The sequence below is a fragment of the Macrobrachium rosenbergii genome, chromosome 56 (assembly GCF_040412425.1).
Source record: "Macrobrachium rosenbergii isolate ZJJX-2024 chromosome 56, ASM4041242v1, whole genome shotgun sequence".
NCBI classification, from domain to species: domain Eukaryota; kingdom Metazoa; phylum Arthropoda; class Malacostraca; order Decapoda; family Palaemonidae; genus Macrobrachium; species Macrobrachium rosenbergii.
Genome location: NC_089796.1, coordinates 12,452,430 through 12,468,277, shown reverse-complemented (window position 1 = coordinate 12,468,277; position 15,848 = coordinate 12,452,430). Strand labels below are relative to the sequence as shown.

Genomic DNA, 15,848 nt, shown 5'->3' with positions numbered 1-15,848 from the left:
TGTACCATTTGTGTACGTCATCTCGATGCCCACTGCTCTCAGGTCTTCAAGCAGTAGATTGTGAGTCAACTGTGTCAAATGCTACACTTAGGTCAAGTATAACCAGATGCCACATTTCCATTTGCTATAATTCCTACCATATCATTTATAATTGCACAATGTAGTCTCTGCTGAGTGGTTTTTCTGCATGCTGATGATCATCAGGTATAATGCTGAGTTAATTTCAAGTGTTTCCATGTTTGTTTGTCAACTTCCATTTCTGTAAGTTTTGAATAAGTACGAAAGATTCGATATTGGTCTATGAAGCTTAGATTTCCTATCACCTTTTCCTTCATATGCCGGCTTTATACAAACAAGCTTTCACCTATTTGGGAAGGATGCCTGTGCTAGACTCATGCCGCCAGTATCAAAATTAGCTCCTGGCAACTGATCAAAGATTTTTGCATCTTTTACATCACTTATGGGAAACGGGCCATTTTCACAATAGGTGTTTTTTACTTTTTTCGTCGTTTTTTCAAAGTAATTTATGTTTGGTTCTTTAAACTTACTGAATTTGCTATTTCTCATTGCGATCACCGGGAGATCAGGAGGGATCTCCTTATCTGAACTGTGACAGATTCTTTTAATTTTTCCTTCAAAGCAGTTCACAAAGTTTTCAGCCAGGTTTTTTGTAGTCACTAGTTTACATCAGGTAGAACTTTTTCTTTCTTGAGTCCCAATATTCCGGCTAAACTGTCATGATTTTGGGGAAATTTTTCTCTCCACTAAACATTTTATTGTAATATATTTTCCTGGTTTCATAATCAAGTCGTTGTAATGATTGCTGGCTCTTTTATACAATGACCAATTTTCACTACTTGATTCTTTCGATCTTTTCCATAGATCTTCCATTTTTCTTTCTTTTCTTAGCTTCACGTAATTCACTGTTAAACCATTTGGCATTTTCTTTAATTATTACTTGCCTAATTACTTGGACATTTATCGTTGTAGCTGGACGCCAATATACTTTTGCTATAGAATGTAACACAGCTTGCACATACTTGGTCGCCTCTCAGGTATTCCTCAAATTACACCTGCACTCCTGGCTTGTCTCTCCTATTTTCTTGATGCTCTCAACAATAAATTCATCAGCTTTAAAGTTGATTTTGTTTCTGTAAGTGATAGTTTTTTTTTAGTGCATAGCCTTTCCAGATATTTATACAAAATGGAACTAGTTTCTATACTGGGGTATCACGCATTCAGGCTTAACTTGCATGTCACCACAATCTCATTTTTGTTGTGCATCACTAGGTCAGTGGTATGGTTCAGTAAGATGTCGGTTTTGTTATAACATTTACGAGGTCGTGGCCCAGCAACTCTATAAATTCTTTTGACATATCTGTAAGATTTCCAGACAGGAAAAACTTAGCAAAGGCAAAATGGAGTGAGGAAAAAGTAATATATCAGTAAATGAGAATGGTAAACTTAAACCAAAAAATAAAGTAGTCTATGTCTGAAGGACGAAGATGACATTGACGATAACATTGTAAAGAAAAATCCATGGATAGGTAACCTCATTTCTGACAATGACGACCTAAAAATTGTAAAGGAAATGATAGCCAAAGATCACAAACGCAAGCAATATATCATCAAATGCACACCACAAATATGAAAGGCTCTCTATGATAGAGGTGACAAATTGTGTACACTGTATAGCCGTTACAAAGTATACGACTGTTGTGCCCTATCAATGCTATAAATGTCAGGAATTTGGTCACAGCGCAACAAATTGTAGAAATGACCAAACTTACTCTAGATGTGGTGAAAATCACAAATCAAATGAAAGTACTGTAGCATCTTCAGATTGTAAATTTATGTAAAGAAAGGTATATGATACTAAACATAAACATATGATAGCAATAAGTGCACAGTATACTAAAAATATGTCAAAGATGAAAAAATAATACGATCCTTGGCTTTGACTAAAATCCTCTGCAATTTATAAACATAGTGTCCGTAGGAAATAAACTAACGCTATTAGAAATCTTATAAATGATCACAATCTAGATGTATGCATGCTAACGAAGACTTGGCTTAGCAATAATGTAAGTGATTATTCTAAAATAAACGAAATGACACCAGGGTCTCGCAACTCTAGCGGCTGTACAGAAAACTCGATTGCGACGAAGAAATTTCGGCGCATTTTTTACATGTTATATGTCTTTCTGAGCATTACATAAAACTTTCCTTTTGTAACTACAAATTGCCATCGAAGTTCTGTCGAGCTGTGAACCGTCTCTCGTACTGATATGATAAAAATTTTATTTTTTTATTTTTATAATTTACCTAAATTTGTGTCTATTCATTTATAAATTTGATAATTTTTTTCTTTTCTAATAACTGATTTCTTCTATCTGTATGTCCCATTACCTTCTCTTACTTCTTCCTAATGAACACCACATTCTTTGGAAGCTTGAATTTCAAGTCATTGGCCCCTGTGGTGGGCTTGTTCCATATGAATAAGGTTCATCCTCTGAATAATAATAATAATATAATAATAATAATATTATTATTATTATTATTATTAGTAATTATTATTATTATTATTATTATTATTATTATTATTTACCTATCTGTTTTTTTGCCTTGCTCTTTTTATACTGAGGTACAAAGAACTTTAACTACTTTCGTTGCTTCTTCGTTAACAGACTTCAGACCCGTAGCTGCAGTCTTCAGAGCATCTCCGAGGTGTTAGTACTAAATATGGCGGAAGCTCAGTGGGACGCCGTGTGTAGTACTAGCCCCTCGGGGATCAAAGATATTGTTTATGAATACAATTTGTCGACCACACAATACAGAAAGGGGTGCATGTGATACTTTGATCCCCGATGAGGGGCTAGTTTTCGAAGCACGGCGTCTTACTGAGCTTCCGCCGTTTAAAATGCGCACTCAAGGCATTTGTGATAACAAGCCAAAGTAGCACCCAATGATTGACTCTCGTAATGTGGTGGTTATCGCGTCTGCTTTATACGCGAAGGGTTCCTGGCAAGGGCAAAATAGGTACCAGTTAAGAATTGTATTTCTGCAAATGGTCTGTGACTATGTAATAACGCATTAGTCATGTTAAAACATATAGGCCTCAGTTATTTGGTTAAAACCACCCACGTAACATAAGAGAGAGCCTAAGATAGAATTCCTGTACAAAGGAAGTATAATCTAAAATCTACGATTTAGATATAACTATCTTATTATCAAGTTCTCTATACGGTTATTAATGTGTCAAGGTAACTGCTCTCAGCAGGTCTTAAGCTTGAGAACTTTCGTGGGATGAACAGGTGTGATAGCCATTACACGGGAAACACGTAAAATAACTTCTGATATGTTATCATTCTGGTAGGTTTCAGGTTCGATACTTTGTGAGAAAAGGATTATTGTCTATTACGTAACACAGTTCATGGCAGAGTTCAGTCTCCTTGGTAAAATATTCCTACGAATTTTCTTACATGGATGCCATGACCATTAATGGCTGAACACATGAAATAACCTTCAATATATCTTTTTCTCCGAGGAACGCTCACGTGTTTACGAGAGCTCGCACCTGACACGTTCTTTTTGTTAGACAGATTGTGACACCCACTACATTAACGGATACACCTGCGTCTTGAAATATATTGCTTTTTGTTAAGCTAAAAAATGGAAATTGAAATAAGTAATAATTCAAAGAATAACAGTACATTAAATGGCATTTTTTTCGTAAAGGTTAGCTGTTTGTTGCACATGCAGTATTCCAGAATTATATTATCATTGCATCTGTAGCAGCAGTTATCTTTGAATTGAGTTTTATTTCATTATGCATTAACGTTATAATAGGTAACAACTGCTCGCGAGGTAAGAATAACATTTTTATAACACCAACATAAAAACCTAACGAACTACTAAAAAGCACATGTACATTATTGCGTATATAAGTTAAGTATTTTATTTATATCTTTTTATAACGTATCTTCTTCCAAAATATGCACGTGTATTACAGTGTATATATATATATATATATATATATATATATATATATATAATATATATATATATGAATAAAATATGTATCTTTTTTCCAAAAATATATATACAGTATATGTATATATATATATATATATATATATATATATATATATATATATATATATATATATACAGCTACTATAAAATAATCTTTCTATTACCTCAGGTAATGTAATGGTTGCCAGGTGTGCTTTACACGCAAGATCTTGTGTTGGTCATGTAACCCATGAAATGTAGCTGGCTTTCAAAATCTTTCACTCCGTAACGAACCGTTAGGAGGTATATGTTGTGTGTTTGTTAACGACATGTACATATTTTAACATTTATGAACAGGGAAACGTTCGTCATATTTCTGTACAGGATGGGATCTTATATTTTTTTTTTTTTTAAGTTCAGACTTAACCATCTCTTTGTCGAGTTCAGCCTTGAAATATTGTCTAGGTCAGTCGAAAAGGATAGTCGTTTTGGGCTTAGACACAAATATGACATGTCTCATATGACAGTTCAGGTTGGCAATCTCTCTCTCTCTCTCTCTCTCTCTCTCTCTCTCTCTCTCTCTCCGTATTTACATGAAGTTCACCAGTCTCTAATTTATCTCTTTCTATTTTTTCGTTCTTCTTCCTTTATTATAACTCTCTCTCTCTCTCTCTCTCTCTCTCTCTCTCTGTGCGTATTTACATGAAGTTCACCAGTCTCTTGTTATCTCTTTCTATTTTTCGTTCTTCTTCCTGTATTACAAAGCTTAGCTCTCCTCTCTCTCTCTTTATTTTATCAACTTTAATACATTATTGTTTATGAAGTCATTTTTCACCCACCTTTATGAAATACCAGAGAAAACTGCTGTAATGGTTAATTCAGAGAACATAAAAAAACAGGATATTGATTGAACAAAATAAAGATAAAATTCTACCATTACAATTATAGAGATCTGAAAGAAAAGCACGTAAATGAAAAAAAAAAACTTGAGCATTAAGTGTTATTTCAGTATGTGTTTATCCTCACTGTCCTATGAGATACACATTTTTTTTTATACTTAAGCTTTCCTGAAAGTTCCAGGCCCCAACTGTAGCTTTCCTCTCTGGCTGCCTGGGTTTGAAGGAATTTTACAGGAAGCTTCCATACGGTACTATATTCACTCGACGAGTGAAATAGTACCGTAATTTATTCATTTAGTCTGAAAGTCTTAAATTATCGTTTTTCCCCTCAATGAATGTAAAACAGAGTAGCTAATGATGTACAAACTTTTGGACGAAATATACCAACTCTTACACCGGTTAGGTTTAAGTACTGTTCCTGTATACACACACATACGATCATTTGTACTTGTAATAATATCTTACGGGACAACGTAAAGTCTTTTACTTTAAGGACTATTTCTTCTGTTCTCTTTCTATTTTCGCTCAGTATGTCAACCTTATTTGTTTGGTTCAGTCTCAGAATTTATTTTCTGTTTATTGCTTAGCTATTAATCTACTTCCCTTGCTTTTTTAGGTAAAAAAAGTAGCCACTTGATATATATATAAACAATTTGCCTTAAAAATCATAAATCTATTCAGGGAATTTCTTCATAAGATGCTCCTAGGGGGTAGTTCCATCAATGCACCTCACGCTGCGCACTGTAGGCCAGTCTAAGAAAGGTACTGTATTCTCTAGACCTTGCTGTCCTTCTTTGCGGCGTCCTTCAGCCCCTAAGCAAACCTTTCATTTCTTTTACTGTAGCTCCGTTCATGTTATCTTTCTTCCATCTTACTTTCCACCCTTTCCTAATAAATTTTTCATAGTTGAACCGCGAGGTTTTCCTCCTGCCACACCTTTTAAAACCTCCTTTACCTCACTTTATCTTTCAATGCTAAGAGACCTCATAGGCGCCAGCGTTTGGCCTTTGGCCTCAGTTTTATATTTCAATTCCAGTTTATAAGATGATTCGGGTACGAAATCCCTCGAAACAATTCCATGAAGATTATAGGCCTAGGTAGAATACCAGGCAGTTATTCGCAAATAGACCAATATGCAACATGTCTCCAGTGCCTAGCAAGAAAATACTTTGAAGCGAGTTACTTTTGTATAATGCAGGAATTACCACGTTGCCTAACATGTTTTATCTGTGAAGTCGTAGCACTGTTAAACTTAACACACAGCATTCCAAAGCATAGAACACTTGTGCTCATTATACAGCGGTTATCACACGTGTCCTAACCAGGGGCGGTCCTTTGGACGGTAGGATTCATGTCCGTGAAATACTGAATGAAATGTTATTTATAAAAAATTCATCAGTTACCTTTAATTCAAACGGTAATCACTTAATTTATTTCTTATGTGGAACTATGTGAAAAGAAAAATACTTATAAATAAAACGAACTAATCGGTTTAAAGCCGAAGACGGAGCCATTACTGGTATCGGGATTCGACACAAGTGGTAAACGATGTTCTCCAGCATTACAGTTACAATCTGAGACCTTATATAGTCTCTGTGAGCGTTTCCCGGTTCTGCAACCTCTCAGTTATCCCTAAATATGACCAAATGCACTCGGACCTGAAGTATGCCTTTACAGTCGGTATGGTAGAAATTAGAACTGGAATATGAAAAGTTGGGCCAAAGGCCAATCGCCGGGACCTATGAGGTCATTCAGCGCTGGAAATAATATTGAAACAATTATTAGGAGAGGGTGGAAAGTGAGATGGAAGAAAGAGTATATGAACGGAGGTACAGTAAAAGAAATGGAAGGGGTTGCAGCTAAGGGCCGAAGGGACGCTGCAAAGAACCTTAAGTAATGCCTGCAATGCACCGCGTGAGGACACTACCCAGGGCAGTAGGGTAGACCGCAGGGTATACGTGTTGTGTGGTCGATGTTGTTGAATTATTCATTTGTTTTTGCATGTTGTAAATTCGTGAATCATCTGTATCTGCTTACCAAGTGTTCTCTAGAGTCATGTTAAACAAAATGTGAAAGAGTCCTCATGTTTCAAAATTCAAAGAATTTCTATAATAGATTGTGGCCCTTTCGCTGTCATGAGCTGGTAAGCCAACCAAGTCACAGTGTTAAGCTACTCATTCCAGCAAATGCGTACTGTATTTTTGTTGCCTCTCGAGTTGATGACCGAAATAAGAAATGAAGCCTCAAAGGACAACTTAGAAATAATACTTGCTTACGGTAGTGTTCAATTTAGCTGCCTGTCATACAGAAGGTTCGAAGTTCTCATTAAGCACACGAATTCTGTTAAGGCCAACGAGAAGAATTCTAGGCAAAACTTAAGTTTCTTCATTGATTTTGGAAGCTGGTGATACAAAGTAACAATGAACAAAGTTCAAACTGAAGTTTCTGCGTGTTAGGTACGGTAGACAGCTAAATCCTCTGGTAGGTCGTGTGACTCAGCCCTTAGGCCGATGCAATAATCGATACGCCGTGAGCATTTAGCATATTTGTTTCACCCTTGTCCTGAGAAGAAAGCTTTCTACGCTTTCAAAGTCATTTTAAAAATCTCAGTTAATCATAATATTTGCGGCTTCTAACAGAGTTTATATCGATGATGTACTACGCTGACGTTCATGTTCACTGGTTAAATAAGTTATCCCTTCGTGTTAGTCCCACGCGATAGAAATAGCCTACCATCCTGATTTGATTTATTTATTTGTTACCTATTATTCCACTTTTCATTACTCTTCATCACATAATAGGTTTCACATCATTATTTATCTTTACTCTCTACTTTTCATCATCCACATGTGTTCTGTGGAAATTTGATGACAAAACGCATTGCATTCTCGGTACTACGGTAGTAATGCGCTCATATTATTATGGATAATAATGATAAAGCGCAATATTCGTTCATACATTTTCCATCCCGAAACCAACAGAAGCACCGCATTCAGTATGGGGATAAATTACTTCAGTACCACTGAGGTCAATTCTGTAGGTTTATTTAAGACGTACAACATTAAGCACAATACTATTCTCGTTCTTGTATTCTTTACACGAAAAGAGGATCGTGATCTTTATGAGAAAAACAATAAATTATTAGAAATAACAAAAATGAAAAAAAAAATGGTCTCGTGGAGAAAGTAGTCTGGCCGTCCTTGGCATAGTTGGTGCGAATGTCTTGTAGTTGCCAGTTAGGCCACATTTTGGGTTTTACTTTTAGGACTTTACCTTTATTCTCTTGCCTATCATTGCCAAGAATTGAAGTTTACTTGAAAATGTTCTTGATGATTGCTTGAATGCATCACGGAGAGAAAAAAAATTGATTAATATTGTCATTAGGAATGTAGTCTGTAAAAACAGGACAAAATTGATAAAATAAAAAAAGGAGCACGTAAGTAGAAATAAGGAATAAATTTGCATTATACATGAATAAAATGAATCGATAGGAAGACTCAAGTATAAAATTATTGATGTACCAAGATATTGAATAATTTTAGGCTCGTTTTCTTTAACTTTCGTTACAAGGGGAGACTTACATGCTTAAGCAGCTTCCCCCGCCATCTGTAGCTTAATTCTTTCACTAATGCACAGCAGAGCACATGAACTAAATCTTTGAGGCCAAAATGCGAGACGAAAATGTGGTTTCCCTTTTAGTTATACAGTTTTGTCAAATTCTGTAAGCAAAGGAAAAACCCAAAGTAGATTCCGCTCTGTGTTCAGACATTTGCACAGATATTTTCTCAGAATGTTATGAATGATGAAATGCGGGGTAAAATACACCCCAAATTTTTTTAAATGTATTAAAATCAAACACGAGAGGTTTCTACAGTCCGACTGACTCATAATGGTAAGATTAAGCATGTTCTCGTTAAAATTAGTTTGAACAAATTATTAAATATTTCGGGTATATTACTTCATCTGTTCTCTCTGGGTGTGTATGTTTGTATTCCTCTGCTCAATTCTTTCCTCAGATCTAAACTTATCCCTAGCCTCCCTTCTTATAGGTCTAGTCCAAGTAGGTCAGGGTCTTCCAACTCGTCTGGTGCTCACAGGAGTCCGGATGATACTTTGACGTACTCAACTATTCATTCTCCAAGGAATTGTGCGAAGGACATGTCCACACCATCCCCTATCTCCCCTTCGTCATTAACTCATCCATGATTTACCATGAAAGTATCATTTCTAACTTGTCTTGTCATCCGATTCCTAATATTGTTCAAGTTTTATTCTGAAATTGTCAGTTTTAGAAATAATTTCTTTATCATGCCATGATTCATGTCTGTATGGCAATGTAAATCGTAGTAGACTTACTTGTAATATTACTCAAGTAAGCAATTTCAGTCCGTTCGATTTTCAACTCATAATCTGCCCACCCACTTTCACTAAATAACTCCAAAGAACCAGTTATGTATAATCCTTGTTCTTAAGTATTTGAAAGATTCAGCCTCATTAACACTTACTCCATTAAGTGTTATCTCACACACACAGAGAGAGAGAGAGAGAGAGAGAGAGAGAGAGAGAGAGAGAGAGAGAGAGAGAGAGAGAAATCACCTGCAAGAACAGCTCTCGTAGTGTAGTGGTTATCACGTCTGCTTTACACGCAGAAGGTCCCAGGTTCGAGCCCTGGCGAGAGCAGATAGTCTTTTGAGACTCGGCTAAGGACATGGACGGTAGTTAACGTGATGTTCACGGGAACACAAGTCAGTGCTGGCATAAGGCACGTTTAATGAACAAAACATAAACCATTTTAATTACGCAGGCTGCTCTGACCTTGGAAGAACAAAGAGGACATTGACTAAACATAAGGAGGTTCCTGATGACCTAATATGATCTTACAACCTGGGAAAGTTACGGATATTAAGTTGCCCTTTCCATCGGCCTCCACAAATAAAGAAAATGTCGAGTTATACTCTTAACAACCGAGCGTCAGTGTTTAAAAAGTCTACGGGATTTCCTCTCCACTTTTCCAACAGGAATCGATGACATAGCTTGCAGGTGTTCCTGTGAGACTAACGTTGCCGTGTCCTGTAATTATGGAATTTCTGGCATTGTTACAAGCGTTATCAGAAGCAATTATATTGTCATTTCTTATCGAACATCTAATCAAATTTGATATCTAATCTAATATCTAGGGTGGAAATTTGCTTTGCAAGTTAATGGAATTTCTCTCTCTCTCTCTCAGATAATAAATCATTATATCAGTTATGTTTTGTTTAATTCTCTGGTGCAATTGACTGTTATATGTAGCTAATGCCCCCAACCTTTGCGATGATTTTGGAGAGCGGCCTAATTGAAAGACATTTGCTTATTTCATTAATTGATTTTATCATTGAGTAAACGAATTACATTACTAAATTTTTTACATTTAAAGTTATTTACCATGAATTGTTTCATACCTACATCCAGCACAAAAACAATATATATTATATATTATATATATGTATGTATATATAGTATATATATATATATATATATATATATATATATATATATATATATATATATATACATGATATTCTCTTGTAAAATGTATGAAGTATGATTTTTCCACAATATTGTGATATACTTTATAAGTGTCATATGATTTTTTCTTTATACAAGACATATTATGTAGTGTTTTCTGCATATTAGTAACAGTTATGTAAGAGTGTATTTGTAGTGTCAGATCTCACAAATATTAATGATTTGGATAACTTAAGAGCCTAATTTAGAATCAGTATCATCTTTCTTAATAATAATATAAGAGCGGGAGAGAGAAATTCAAGTCAGAAACGATCGCTTTTGTATTTCTCGGGCTGCCATCTATAGGTCAAATAAGCGCTATATAAGGGAAAGCTTTGCTCTTTCGTGTTTTATAAACATGCCAATCAAATAATTAGCCACCTGCTGTTTGTATCGATCGCGTCAGGATCTCGTCCCAAACTTTTTTCCCTTAAATTCTTGTATTGTTCTGATCACATTCATGTGACCAGAAGTTCTAGATTATTCTCTTGCCTTAATAATGACGTCATCTAGTTGTTTTGCTTTTAACTGGAATCCTAAAAATCTGTTCATTCTTATCCTAGAGACCTTTTGTGTCGGTTCTCTCTCTCTCTCTCTCTCTCTCTCTCTCTCTTCAAAAGAGAGAAGTTATTAATGTAAAATATTTGTGTGGACATTAATATTAATCTTAGCTTTTAAGATCTGATAACCTTAGTAATAAGTGGTATATTGGTAACGGCGCCTATCAGTAATTGGGATAATCTTGTGAATGTTTTCACAAGCTTGTGTAAAGTATTGTAATATTTTTTACAGTTTAAGTCATGACTTAAAATTCTTGAGTGAGTTTACATTGCATTTCATTTCATGTTTTGTATATTTGTGTTTTAATGTCATTTGAATTATTTGATTCTTTTTGAATTGTTTGTTTAGTTCTTTGTGAGTTTAACACTTTGCCATATTTTGTATATTTATAGTCTCTTATTTTTCACATTTTATATAGTGATGATTTAACATTTATTTACTTAGTATCTCAAGTGTTTCTTAATAGTTTTACATTACATACTTGATTTAATTTTTATTTACTTAGATTTTCTTTTCAAATATTAAATATTTCTAAGTAGTTTAAATATTGCTTGATTAATTCAATTTCTTGATAAATTAACATTTGTGATTTATTTCAAGAATTAATTAAATTTTGTGTTGTTTTGATCTCAATTAATAGTAAATTTTCTTTAAATTGTGAATTTTGATTTATTAATTTGGAATTAAAAATAAATTTTGTATTTAAAGTTTTTACAATAGTTACAATGGCGTGTCATTTACTAACCACCAGTGGTAGGATTAATTAGGTGAATTCCCAGAGTGTTATAGAGTTTTGTTCCTTCAGTTTTTACTGATGTGACTCTAACTTGGGGAGACAGTTAAAGTTGTTTGATGGAGAGATGCCCTTTTACTTTAGTATATTTCTCGTTTAAACACTGATACCTCCCACTTGTTATGATAAACTTGTCTGATTTCTCACATGGTTAGTAAGCTTTTTAAGGGACCACTGTTACCTTTAGAGTACTCAGTTGTAATTTTATTGTTATGAGAGTTCAGGTATCTGGCTGAAGTGAGGTAAATTTTAAATTCTCTATGATCAGTTGTGTAATAAGGAGGTACTTGGAGCACTTAATGAAAAATAAATATATATATATATATATATATATATATATATATATATATATATATATATATATATATTCATGTATTTAGAAAATTCGCCCTCCAGTCCATTAGCTAGGAAATCAAATTTCATGGCGGCTAGAGAAGACCCCCACCTGGGGGAACAGATGTAGGCGTCCTAACCCCAATATCGTACGATATTGGGGGACAGTAAGCTATTAGGGCACTAGGACCAGCCAGGGTAGTAATTGGGCTGCTAGGCTGACCCTTAGTTAGTCTTAACTATAACACCTATTTCCCTTCGACCATTGCTGGCTGTCATTGCTTCCAGATTTACCGCTGTCCTGTACCTGTCCCTGGAATCGAGTGGGTGCCTGCCTCGGTGACCTCTCTTGCTCACTCCATGCCAGACCTCTACAGCACAAGGTTGCTGAATCTTAACATCACTAAGCTGGTGCTGTTCTGTCCTCCTACAACTGGCCACGTGTCAGGACTTCTGCAGCCTGAATCCATCTTTTGCAAGCGAGCTCCAGCACAGATGCAATAAAGTACATCTTGAAGCTGCAAGTAACGCCAGTGTTCTTTTCCTTCTCGTGAATTTCTCTCAATTTTCATTATTTCCAACTTTGCACAAACAAAGTCCCTTTGTTTCCCACAGCATAGTACACACATTTGCCCTTCTGATTTGTTCCAAGCCTAAATGAAGTATTTTCCGTGATAATAATTAGATCATTTCCACCATAGTGTTACCATGTGCTAATTAAACCTAATTAATGCTTCCCTCCATCGTGAATACTTAATTTCATGTGAGAGAAAATCTGTGTGTAAACGAATGCTGACTGGGAATTCTTTTCCAGAATCCTGGAATCTGGCTCTTCGAGTTCTGCCCCTGCCCTTGGGAAACAATTGCTTAGGAGACTCATTTCCATCTTGCCTCATACAAGAATCTTATGACAAAGACAGTCGGCAAAGGCCACGTGTTGGGCCTCTCATCATTATCGTTGTGCTGATGTAGAACTGGATGCTGAGAAAGCATTGTCCTCTTGAACAGGTCAGAGGGAACACAGACACTTAAATGAAAACTTTCCTGTGCTCACCAGGGCTCGAACCTGGGACCTTCTGTGTGTTAGACAGATGTGATAACCACTACACCATGAGCACATGAACTGTAACCTGAGAAAGCATTTTCCTCTTGAACAGGGCAGTGGGGACAATGAAGTTTTAAGGAAAACTTTCCTGTGCTCACCAGGGCTCGAACCTGGGACCTTCTGTGTGTTAGACAGATGTGATAACCACTACACCATGAGCACATGAAGTGGATGCTGAGAAAGCATTTTCCTCTTGAACAGGTCAGTGGGAAAACTAACATTTAAAGGAAAACTTTCCTGTGCTCATTAGTGCTCGAACCTGGGACCTTCTGTGTGTTAGACAGATGTGATAACCACTACACCATGAGCACATGAAGTGGATGCTGAGGAAGCATTTTCCTCTTGAACAGGTCAGTGGGAACACAGACATTTAAATGAAAAACTTTCTCTGTGCCCACCAGGTCTCGAACCTGGGACCTTCTGTGTGTTAGACAGATGTGATAACCACTACACCATGAGCACATGAAATGGATGCTGCTGAACAGAGTAGCATTTTCCTCTGAACAGGTCAGTGGGAAAACTTACATTTAAAAGGAAAACTTTCCTGTGCTCACCAGGGCTCGAACCTGGGGACCTTCTGTGTGTTAGACAGATGTGATAACCACTACACCATGAGCACCTGAAATGGATGCCGAGCAAGCATTTTCCTCTTTGAACAGGTCAGTGGGAACACGGACATTTAAAGGAAAACTTTCTGTGCTCACCAGGGCCTCGAACCTGGGACCTTCTGTGTGTGTTAGACAGATGTGATAACCACTACACCATGAGCACATGAACTGTATGCTGAGAAAGCATTTTTCCTCTTGAACAGGTCAGTGGGAGAATGGACATTTAAAGGAAAAACTTTCTGTGTTCACCAGGGCTCGAACCTGGGGACCTTCTGTGTGTTAGACAGATGTGATAACTACTACACCATGAGCACATGAAGTGGATTCCGAGAAAGCATTTTCCTCTTGAACAGGTCAGTGGGAGAACAGACATTTAAAGGAAAATCTTTCCTGTGCTCACTGGGGCTCGAACTTGGGACCTTCTGTGTTAGACAGATGTGATAACCACTACACCATGAGTTGCACATGAAATGGATGCTGAGAAAGCATTTTCCTCTTGAACAGGTCAGTGGGAGAATGGAAACTTAAAGGAAAAACTTTCCTGTGCTCACCAGGTCTGAGGAAGCTCTTCAACCTGGGACCTTCTGTGTGCCTTAGACAGATGTGATAACCACTACACCATGAGCACATGAAATGGATGCCGAGAAAGCATTTTTCCTCTTTGAACAGGTCAGTGGGAACAGATGACGGACATTTAAAGGAAAACTTTCCTGTGCTCACCAGGGCTCGAACCTGGGACCTTCTGTGTGTTAGACAGATGTGATAACCACTACACCATGAGCACATGAAGTGGATGCTGAGAGCAAGCATTTTCCTCTCGAACAGGTCAGTGGGAACACGGACATTTAAAGGAAAAACTTTCCTGTGCTCACCAGGGCCTCGAACCTGGGACCTTCTGTGTGTTAGACAGATGTGATAACCACTACACCATGAGCACATGAAGTGGATGCTGAGAAAGCATTTTCCCTTTGAACAGGTCAGTGGGAGAATGGACATTTAAAGGAAAACTTTCTGTGCTCACCAGGGCTCGAACCTGGGACCCTTCTGTGTGTTAGGGCAGATGTGATAACCACTACACCATGAGCACATGAAATGGATGCAGAGAAAACATTTTCCTGAACAGGTCAGTGGGAACATGGACATTTAATGGAAAACTTTCCTGTGCTCACCAGGGCTCGAACCTGGGACCTTCTGTGTGTTAGACAGATGTGATAACCACTACACCATGAGCACATGAAGTGGATGCTGAGAAAGAATTTTCCTCTTAAACAGGTCAGTGGGAAAACTAACATTTACGGGAAAACATTCTTGTGCTCACCAGGGCTCGAACCTGGGACCTTCTGTGTGTTAGACAGATGTGATAACCACTACACCATGAGCACATGAAGTGGATGCTGAGAAAGCATTTTCCTCTTGAACAGGTCAGTGGGAACACGGACATTTAATGGAAAATCTTTCCTGCTCACCAGGGCTCGAACCTGGGACCTTCTGTGTGTTAGACAGATGTGATAACCACTACACCATGAGCACATGAAGTGGATGTTGAGAAAGAATTTTCCTCTTAAACAGGTCAGTGGAAAATTAACATTTAGACAGATGAAACCACTGCACCATGAGCACATGAAGTGAAGCTGTGCTCAACATTTAGGCCCCAGAGGCTCACCTGGGACCTTCTGTGTGTTAGACAGATGTGATAACCACTACACCATGAGCACATGAAGTGGATGCTGAGAAAACATATTCCTCTTGAACAGGTCAGTGGGAAACTAACATTTAAAGGAAAACTTTCTGTGCTCACTAGGGCTCGAACCTGGGACCTTCTGTGTGTTAGACAGATGTGATAACCACTACACCATGAGCACATGAAGTGGATGCTGAGAAAGCATTTTCCTCTAAACAGGTCAGTGGGAGAATGGACATTTAAAGGAAAATCCTCCTGTGCTCACCAGGGCTCGAACCTGGGACCAGGCTCTGTGTGTGTTAGACAG

At 37.1% G+C, this 15,848-nt stretch overlaps 10 non-coding genes across 10 annotated transcripts; 1 reads left to right on the top strand and 9 right to left on the bottom strand.

The window, feature by feature from the left end:
* Positions 1-9,520: 9,520 nt before the first annotated feature.
* On the top strand, positions 9,521-9,593 carry TRNAV-UAC (transfer RNA valine (anticodon UAC)). Its single transcript has one exon. It is a non-coding gene; the product is annotated as a tRNA-Val (tRNA).
* A 3,599-nt stretch (positions 9,594-13,192) lies between these two features.
* TRNAV-AAC (transfer RNA valine (anticodon AAC)) lies at positions 13,193-13,265 on the bottom strand. Its single transcript has one exon. It is a non-coding gene; the product is annotated as a tRNA-Val (tRNA).
* A 76-nt stretch (positions 13,266-13,341) lies between these two features.
* Positions 13,342-13,414, bottom strand: TRNAV-AAC (transfer RNA valine (anticodon AAC)). Its single transcript has one exon. It is a non-coding gene; the product is annotated as a tRNA-Val (tRNA).
* Positions 13,415-13,641: 227 nt separating this feature from the next.
* Positions 13,642-13,714, bottom strand: TRNAV-AAC (transfer RNA valine (anticodon AAC)). The gene has a single exon. It is a non-coding gene; the product is annotated as a tRNA-Val (tRNA).
* Positions 13,715-13,797: 83 nt separating this feature from the next.
* TRNAV-AAC (transfer RNA valine (anticodon AAC)) lies at positions 13,798-13,871 on the bottom strand. The gene has a single exon. It is a non-coding gene; the product is annotated as a tRNA-Val (tRNA).
* Positions 13,872-14,571: 700 nt separating this feature from the next.
* Positions 14,572-14,644, bottom strand: TRNAV-AAC (transfer RNA valine (anticodon AAC)). Its single transcript has one exon. It is a non-coding gene; the product is annotated as a tRNA-Val (tRNA).
* Positions 14,645-14,723: 79 nt separating this feature from the next.
* On the bottom strand, positions 14,724-14,797 carry TRNAV-AAC (transfer RNA valine (anticodon AAC)). The gene has a single exon. It is a non-coding gene; the product is annotated as a tRNA-Val (tRNA).
* A 223-nt stretch (positions 14,798-15,020) lies between these two features.
* On the bottom strand, positions 15,021-15,093 carry TRNAV-AAC (transfer RNA valine (anticodon AAC)). Its single transcript has one exon. It is a non-coding gene; the product is annotated as a tRNA-Val (tRNA).
* A 76-nt stretch (positions 15,094-15,169) lies between these two features.
* Positions 15,170-15,242, bottom strand: TRNAV-AAC (transfer RNA valine (anticodon AAC)). The gene has a single exon. It is a non-coding gene; the product is annotated as a tRNA-Val (tRNA).
* A 407-nt stretch (positions 15,243-15,649) lies between these two features.
* On the bottom strand, positions 15,650-15,722 carry TRNAV-AAC (transfer RNA valine (anticodon AAC)). The gene has a single exon. It is a non-coding gene; the product is annotated as a tRNA-Val (tRNA).
* Positions 15,723-15,848: the final 126 nt, after the last annotated feature.